Source organism: Sinohyriopsis cumingii, unplaced genomic scaffold (genome assembly GCF_028554795.1).
Source record: "Sinohyriopsis cumingii isolate HCF-2022 unplaced genomic scaffold, ASM2855479v2 utg002626l, whole genome shotgun sequence".
In the NCBI taxonomy this organism is placed as follows: domain Eukaryota; kingdom Metazoa; phylum Mollusca; class Bivalvia; order Unionida; family Unionidae; genus Sinohyriopsis; species Sinohyriopsis cumingii.
Genome location: NW_028316261.1, coordinates 437,096 through 446,901, shown reverse-complemented (window position 1 = coordinate 446,901; position 9,806 = coordinate 437,096). Strand labels below are relative to the sequence as shown.

Here is a 9,806-nt window from a genome sequence, read left to right as displayed (position 1 = left end):
GGGGATGGGTATATGAGTCCCACTAGGAGGGATGGAACGTTTACCAGCCCACGCACCATCACAATCTACAAATGTTCCACCCACCCATCTCTCCCTACCGTGAAATCCAGACAACTTAAATATATTTTTTTCTTTCCTTCGATCATATTAAATAGTTAAATTTAGATAACTAGATCTCAAAACACTTAATAATAATAATAATAATAATAATAATAATAATGATAACAACAACAACAATAAAGATAATAATAATAATAATAATAATAATAATCTTTCATACATGAAAAGGACAAAGATAAATCGATCCCTTGTAAGGATAACAAATTACACAAAGGTAATGGAAACCAACCTTAAAGCGTAATACCCGACGAAGGGAGTACAAGCCAATTCTGAACTCAAATGTAGGCTTGGAGAAAGAACGAATGGAAACCTGACACCAATTATCAAAACAAGTTCGTCGCTTTCAAAATGAAACAGGAACCCAAATCAAAAACACCTAATACAGTTTTGTTTTAGACTGAAATGCTTTTCAAATTTAACAAAAATCTCAATTATATATACTTTACACGGGGGTGGGGATGCGATTAACAAACGGGTATCTGCACCTTGAAAATTTACTATTCATTGTCAATCTTTCCCTTTACACTCATCTGTTAAGTTTCTCCCTGCATTTTTTTACACGAAATTTGTTATTAAAAAATTCAATTTGACTCTTAGTTCTGACACCAAGAGGATATTGACTCTCCGTCTTGCACCCCCAGGGGAGACACTGTATGGTGATTACTTCAAATAACTTCTTTTTAATAACTAGATGTCAGAGATGCTTCCACGTTAATAGAAAACGAAATCCGTCAACAAGCGACCCAGTGAAAGATTATAACTTTTTATCTTCAATTCTTTTAGAAAAATGAATGTCAAAGATGTTTTAGTGAATATCAAGAACATGCACGTCTATATTTTTTTTTTTGAAGATCGTTAATATTTAAGGTTTATCGCAATTACGTATTTTAGGTGCGAAAGTTCAAAAGTACAGAGAAATAAATGTACGTCATATTAATATGGCTGGTGTTTTTTCTGCAATATGTAATATTTGAGACATACCCCAGTACACTGTTAATATAGAAGATGTTCATTCATTCATTCATTCATTCATTCATTCATTCATTCTTTGAGCGATGCTACAATGCAACAAGAAAAGGCTTTCTATTATCGATAGTAGTTGAATTAAATACTTTATTTCATTCATAGATCTATGCTCCACTGCAACCCGAAATGCCAACGTACTTGTTGAATTAAATACTTTATTTCATTCATAGACCTATGCTCCACCCGAAATGCCAACGTACTTGTTGAATTAAATACTTTATTATATTTTGAAGCAAATGTCAGATCCATAGATTTCTCATCACATTTAACAACTAGCAGTAAAGGAACAGAAACGGCCAACTCTACATACGCACACATATTTGATCAACTATCAAATATATCTTCCTTCTATTTGATTTAATTATTTTGTTTATTATTATTATTATTATTGTTATTATTATTATTATTATTATTATTATTACATGTTCACGTTTCTGTAGAAAGAATTTCTAAATTGTGGGTAACAGCTAATTGACCGGGTCAGTTGAAATTCATGACGGATGTCGAACAATGGCGCGTGATTACTCCGACCTATGGCATGTGCAAGAAGGCAAAACCACTAATCCGTCTATAAACTGACGTACTTATTGGTCACTTTGATGTATAATTAGCTTCTTTGCGAAATTATGAATAAGGCAACACGAGGGTGTCCATGGGTTATATAAAAGGCAGTCACATTTTAGTTCTATCTGTATCACTAATTCTAGTGACTGAAATTCATGCGTGTGTGAATCTTTCGAAGACAAATCCCAAGTCATTTCGAGGTACAATATTTCGAATTGATAACCATGACTGACCAAGAAGGGTATTTTCATGACGCAGCGGAAGAGATCTCAAGTTGCGAGAAAAAGAAGCCATTAGAGGCAGACAAACCTGTTCTCAATGGCTTAGTGATGAGACATACTCTGGAATGGCCAAGTCTCACAGCACAGTGGTTGCCCGATGTCAAAAGAATAGAGGGAGAAGACTACTCTTTGCACAGATTGATACTGGGTACACACACGAATTCGGATGAGCAAAACTACTTGATGATAGCTAGAGTGCAGCTGCCCAATGACATTCCTCAGTTTAATGCTCTAGATTACGACTACGAATCAGTTAATTTGAAGATTGAAATAGAGAAGAAAATCAATCACGAAGGCGAGGTGAACAAAGCTTGCTACATGCCACAGAATCCTTGCATCATTGCAACAAAGACATCTTACAGTGATGTGCTGGTATTTGACTGCACAAAGCAACCATCTGAACCTGATCCCAGTGGAAAATGTAAACCAGAACTGACATTGAAAGGTCACGAAGAAGAAGGATATGGACTTTCTTGGAATCCCATTCTAAATGGCCATCTAATTAGTGCTTCAGACGATCACGTCATTTGTTTATGGGATATCAATTCCATGTCTGCTGATAGAGGAGTGATTGATGCGATTACCATTTTTACAGAGCATTCATCAATTGTAAATGATGTGGCATGGCATCCTTCATACCAAAATATGTTTGGGTCTGTGGGAGATGACAAGAAACTTATGCTATGGGACATACGCTTAAACAGCACCTGTCGCATTGTTCATGCTCACGCTGCTGAGATCCACTGCCTATCCTTTAATCCCTATCAGGAGTTTATTCTGGCCACTGGATCTGCGGATGAGACTATTGCATTATGGGATCTAAGGAATTTGAAATCGAAGCTGTACTCAATCGAGTCGCATAAAGATGCAATATTCCAGGTTCAGTGGTGCCCTCACAATGAGAAAATCCTGGCATCTAGTGGCGGAGAGAGAGGATTATATATCTGGGATACAAGCAGACTTGGAAATGAACAATCTGCAGATAATGCTGGAAGCAGCCCATCAGAGCTGCTGTTCATTCGTTGCAAACACACTGGCGAGATCTTTGAATTCTCCTGGAATCTCACTGAACCCTATGTAATCTGTTCTGTGACAGAGGATAACATCATGCAAATCTCGCAGTTTTTCTGAACACGATTATGATAAGCAACCTTTAAAATGTGCGCATTAAACTCAAGATTTTTTATTCTTGCTTAAGTTAATGCCAATTGTAACTTCTTTTAAAATAATCATGGATGGAAATGCTGTTTAGTTTACAAGATAACTGAAACTGTAAGCCTTTTTTTTAACATGAAGTCTTTTTGGAAATAGCACATTAAGAAAAGAACATTTTCATGTTTTATGTAACTCTTTATTTAGTCGTGCATAGCTAATGAAGCAATTTGTAGATGTCAATCTTTGAAAATCGGTTTTCTTCAGATGTTACACTATATTGTTTTAAAATATTGATACAATTATCATTACACCTTAATTCATATTTGTGTAGTTTATTCAGACCCAAATATTTATGTTTTATTCTTCTCTCTATCTTATTTTTCACTTCTTCTCTTTCCCTCACAATTTTTAAAATCTCTTTTCCCACTAAACAGAGTTGCAGAGTAACAAAGACAGAGCAGAATTTATTTGTAATCTCCTCTAGTCTCCTTGTCATTCATCTTATCTAGTCTCCTTGTCATTCGTCTTCTCTAGTCTCCTTATCATTCATCTTATCTAGTCTCCTTGTCATTCATCTTCTCTAGTTTCCTTGTCATTCATCTTCTCTAGTCTCCTTGTCATTCATCTTCTCTAGTCTCCTTATCATTCATCTTATCTAGTCTCCTTGTCATTCATCTTCTCTAGTTTCCTTGTCATTCATCTTCTCTAGTCTCCTTGTCATTCATCTTCTCTAGTCTCCTTATCATTCATCTTCTCTAGTCTCCTTATCATTCATCTTCTCTAGTCTCCTTATCATTCATCTTCTCTAGTCTCCTTGTCATTCATCTTCACTAGTCTCCTTATCATTCATCTTCTCTAGTAGCTCCTTGTCATTCGTCTTCTCTAGTCTCCTTGTCATTCATCTTCTCTAGTAGCTCCTTGTCATTCGTCTTCTCTAGTCTCCTTGTCATTCATCTTCTCTAGTTTCCTTATCATTCATCTTCTCTAGTCTCCTTATCATTCATCTTCTCTAGTCTCCTTGTCATCCATCTCCACTAGTCTCCTTGTCATTCATCTTCTCTAGTCTCCTCTTCACTCATTTTCTCTAGTCTCCTTGTCATTTATCTCCACTAGTCTCCTTATCATTCATCTTCTCTAGTCTCCTTGTCATTCATATTCTCTAGTCTCCTTGTCATTCATCTCCTCTAGTCTCCTTGTCATTCATCTCCTCTAGTATCCTTATCATTCAATTTCAGGTCTTCTTATCGTTCGTCTTCTCTAGTCTCCTTATCATTCATCTTCTCCGCTAGTATCGTTGTCATTCATCTTCTGGTCTCCTTATCATTCATCTTCTCCTTTAGTCTCTTTGTCATTCATCTTCTCCTTTAGTGTCCTTGCCAGTCATCTTCTCCTCTAGTCTCCCTGTGAATCAATGTTAATCTCTGCACCTTAAATCTAGATTCTCACCACAATTTAGTAATTGTGGGAAGAGCTCTTGTACCAGAACGCGCACACGTAAGGTCTCACTGGGCAGTTACGTATTTTGACACCTCCCTAATTTTTAAGGTAGAAGGCATTTACCTAATTATCATAAGCTTCGCATTTATAAATGCAAACAGAAGCTAAATCTGTAATGTGGTTAAGATTTACTTTGCGTTAGGCTTGAAAATGGGTTGGCTTGTTTGGTGACTGTCTGTCACAGTTAGAGTAGCATTGAAGATCAAATGCGTAAATCGGGCTGAAAACGAACAACCAACTTGGCACGGGTATTTATGTCTGCTACAGAGGTAAATATATAAAGATCAAGATGGCTGAGGGGCGATGAAAAGGATGCAATTTTTTGTTATAGTACTAGTGAACTTTATTCATGCATAATGCACATACTGATTCTTTTAGCTGCCTTGTCACAGGAAAATATTCAAAATAACTCTTTGCTGTCAAAAATGAATGCTAAAATAAGGGGTTAATGGCAGTGTTGGTTGCATATAAATGACACCAGTTGTATTAACGAATTAACCTGATTACCACATTAAAAAACTCACATGTATGCTTTCTACAAAAATCATTAGTTTTGTTTTTATTTGCATCTTCAGTGTACAATTATTCTTATTTTCAGCAATATGTCATTTTCAAATGAAAATTCACTAGATAAACTGTCCAGTGAGACCTAAAGCAGTAGTTCCAGTAGCTTTGTACATGTTGAGTTATCTCCATGGCATACAATTGTTTATTTTTAATTCGTTCATTGTACCACTCGAGCATTTTCGATACAAAACACATAGATGTTCTTCTGGTCTCTCTCGCGCATTGTAGCAGTGGCCATCTTCCTATATGCTTGTCTATCATATTCCGTCTAATACTTGTTCACCCCTTTCTCTATTTTCATTCATTCATTCATTCATTCCGTTAAACTCCATGTAGCAGTACTACATGTAGTGGTGGGCATTTCATCTACACATTACATGTCTTTAGCTGTACGACTCTATTGTCTTAAAATAACAGATAGCAAAGTCAATAAAATTATAAAATTCAAAACCTAATTTAATTATCTTGTTATAAAATGAAAATACAAAAATAATATGTTGTGAATTAAATTCAAAATAATCCTATCACAAGTCCTAAAGTTGAATGCATTCCGAATCAATTCCAATAATGTTCTGAATCAATTCCAATCTTGAATGTGCTTATGTGGGAAGTCTTAAATGCGTTGTTCTCTACCACGATGATATAATCAGTGATAAATTTGAATGAACTCACAATCATCCATCTCTAATATTGAAGCCCAGAATCTCGATGAGTATAATTCCAATAAATAATAATAAATAATTCCCATCAAATTATAAATGAACAGAACAAAAAGATTGATACTAAGATTAGAATAAATAATTTAGATTATCAGAACTTCATGTAAGAACCTATAAGACACAATAAGATGACAAGGATGTGGTTCAATCTTTTATCTTATTTTGTTTTATGTGATGAAGTTCATTTAAAATGATGACGGTAGCCTGGTAATAAGTACATAGATAATGAGAGAGAGAGAAAGAGAGAGAGAGAGAGAGAAAGAGATATCAATGTTGTGCGAGTAGGTGTAAGGTATAAGTAAATATTTTACAAGTGAAGTGGAGGCGTTATTTGTCAATGGTGGTTCCGCCACTCATGGCAATATACAATGTTTTCATTTCTATATTCAGTTTAGGGTCATAGTTAAAAGAATCAGTTTTATAAATTACCGATTGTATGTTTTCACATTTAAGCAATGGCTAGTGGGGGGTTTTATTTAAATTTTGACCATCGTTTATGATTTCTTTTTATCTACACTTTGCCTCTTAATGACATGCAAAAACTTTATTGAATTGGCCACATTCATTGCATAACCTATAATCTTTGCGCCCATAATTAATGCGCTTGATTGTTTATTGTTGGTACATCTGATTAGTCTTCCATAAATTCCATGGAACTTTTTAAGCTACAGGTTCGCATTAACACCGCATAAGAAAATTGTAAGATCTCAAAAAAGAAGAAAGCAATCCACGCGATGTCTCGAATTTAAAAAAACCATAGATTATTCTCTAAATAGGAGTGGAATCGAACTTAAAATGTAAATGGCCTGTTTTAATACACTAAGCTCATATTAAATTATCTAGTCTAGATTAGTTGCCTTTTTTGTTACAACACGTTCTGACGGTAACGTTTCCATTAAATTAAGCACTGTCTTCTTCGGTTGCATGCCGTTTTTTTTTTTTGTTTTTTGGGGATTTTTTTTTTTTTTTTTTTGGTTTAAATGTTTCGGGGGTGGGTATAATTTGAAAATGATTTACTTAATAACTGATCATGTAATAATAACCATAACGTGGTTGGTCAAGTTTGAACAATTGCATGGTTACTTTGTTAAAAGAAAAAGAAAAACAGAGCTGCCAGTTGTAGCTTCTAGTCCAGACTCATAATCCTGCGTTAATTTTAAACTTAACCATTTTTGGTCTTTTTGTTATATACTGCTAGTTATTTAATGGTATAATACTGGATATTATTTCGTGTTATATTGGGTATTATTTAATGTAATACTAGATATTATTTAATTAATTCTGGGTATGTATTATTTAATGTAATATTAGGTATTATTTCATGTACTATTGGGCATTATTTAAATGATTTCATGTAATACTGGATATTATTATATATAATATTGGGTATTATTTCATGTAATACTGGGCATTATTTCAATTATTTCATGTAATACTGGGTATTATTTCATGTGATACTAAGTATTATTTCATGTGATATTGGGTATGATTTCATGTGAGACAGGGTATTATTTCATGTAATACTGGGTATTATTTCATGTAATACTGGGTATAATTTCATGTAATACTGGGTATTATTTCATGTAATACTGGGTATTATTTCATGTAATACTGGGTATAATTTCATGTAATACTGGGTATTATTTCATGTAATACTGGGTATTATTTCATGTGATACTAAGTATTATTTCATGTGATACTGGGTGATTTCATGTGAGACAGGGTATAATTTCATGTAATGCTGGATATTATTTCAATAACTTCATGTAATACTAGGTATTATTTCATGTGATACTGGATATAATTTCATGTGATACTGGGTATTATTTCATGTGATACTGTGTATTATTTCGATTCACACAGCTATCTCATGATCACGTTTAGCACATGTTTTTAATTATTTATTCACCTGATTGTGTAATACAAATGGACTCCATCGAAGTCTATCTTGTTCATATCACCGTGTTATGTCAGACATTATCAACTGTGGAGATCAAATTTTGTATAATGGGAAAAGACTTTGCACATATATAGGAGTCACTGTTGCACTTAGTAGACTTCGAATAGCTGGGTGTAAATTCACTAAAACTTGTTATTTAATTTTCTATATTGTTATAATTTGTTAAAGGGTATTAGATTTTTATTCCTTTCAGAAGCAAAAAACTTTAGAAGGCGATCAATTGGTTCAATTTACAAAATGTTAAATGTAAGTTAGAGATCGATGTTGGTATAGTAGTTTCTAATATTGGTGGGGATTGCCTCCTTAAGTATTTTGGTAAAAACACAAAACGAAGGTTCTCAGTAAATGTAAAAGTTCTGTTTTTGCCAAATTCTGAAAGTACTTGGGACTGATTTGCAATCTAGTAAGGGAATTAAGTAATTTCTAAAAGTGGAATTTCTTTCTGTTTTTTATGTTCTTCCAGGATTGTTTACTTTCAATGAAGTCGCGAGCATTTAGTTTTATTAAAGTCATTTTATTGGAATAAAACTTTTAAACCAGTTACAAAGATTCGGATAAAAGTCAAAGTGGCACTAAATCGATGTGTGTATATATATATATATATATATATATATATATATATATATATATACATACACAAACATACAGGCAGGTTTGTATTTTTTCGTGATTGCTTACATGTTTATTCTTCTGATATCTGGAACATACGCATACGTAGCAATAAAGCAACACCATTCCATTTTAGGTTACTTTTCTTTGCAATATAAAGACAAATAAAACAATGAAAAAGGCTACCTCCACTTTGCCACTTTGCAAGTCAGGGATTCTGTTTCTTAAAAATGCAAGTTCATGTTTTAGTAAGAATTTGTCAGTAAGGGTCAAGATAAACACTGTAACTTTTTTAATATATTATTAGGATGCTTGGATGCCAAAATTACATAAAACACGGGACAATGTCATCAAGTGCTTGAATCTATGCCAGTGTCAGCAGATCTCATATATCACATGCAAATTTACCCTGACCCAGCTTACTTAGAAATGCACTAGGACTTTCCTTCTTTGCAAAAATGCTTCTTTTGCCCTTCCAAATTCAGGCATTTCATGAACTGGTCTCTTCTATTTCTTGATTGCAACAACTTCATTTGAGATGCATGCCAGGTTTTAACTTGTTACATACTAATTTCCTAAGTTTCTAATGCACCCCCCCCCCCAATCCATTTTAGAGGCATTCGAATATTATTAAAAAAAAGGCAGGAAAGATGCAATAAATGAAAGCATGTTAATTGCTTTGAAAACTTTGCACACTTACTTTGTATGTAATTATATCCATTTGCACTCCTGTATGTGCAAGTATCCTTGCAATTCCACTTGTAATATCATTGCAATTACACTCATAGTATCCATGTAATTCTGCTAATAGTACCCATGCAATTACACTAATAGTATCCCTGCAATTTCACTATAGTATCTTTGCAATTATACCAATACTATCCTTACAATTACACTTGTAGCATCATTGCAATTAGACTTGTATTATCTTTGCAATTTCACTATAGTATCCATGCAAATCCAAAGTATCTATGCAATTATACTAATAGTACCCACACAATTACACTAATATTATCCTTACAGTTACACTCATAGCATTATTGCAATTACACTTGTAGTAATTATACTCATAGGGTCCTTGCAATTACAAGTGTATTATCACATCACAATTGTAGTATCCTTGCAATTCCACTACAGTATCCATAAAAATCCACTCAAAGTATCCATGCAATTATATTAATAGCATCCTTGAAATTACACCAATAGTATCGTTACAATTACACTTGGGGGCCTTAAGCGGCCAAGTGGTCTAAAGCGCTCTCCGTCACAGATCACTGCCATCTCAGCTCTGTCTGTGTGGATTCGACT

General features: G+C 33.9%; 1 pseudogene; it reads left to right on the top strand.

Annotated features, from left to right (window-relative positions):
* Positions 1-1,934: 1,934 nt before the first annotated feature.
* Positions 1,935-3,122, top strand: LOC149770146 (histone-binding protein RBBP4 pseudogene; annotated as a pseudogene).
* The last annotated feature ends 6,684 nt before the right edge of the window (positions 3,123-9,806 follow it).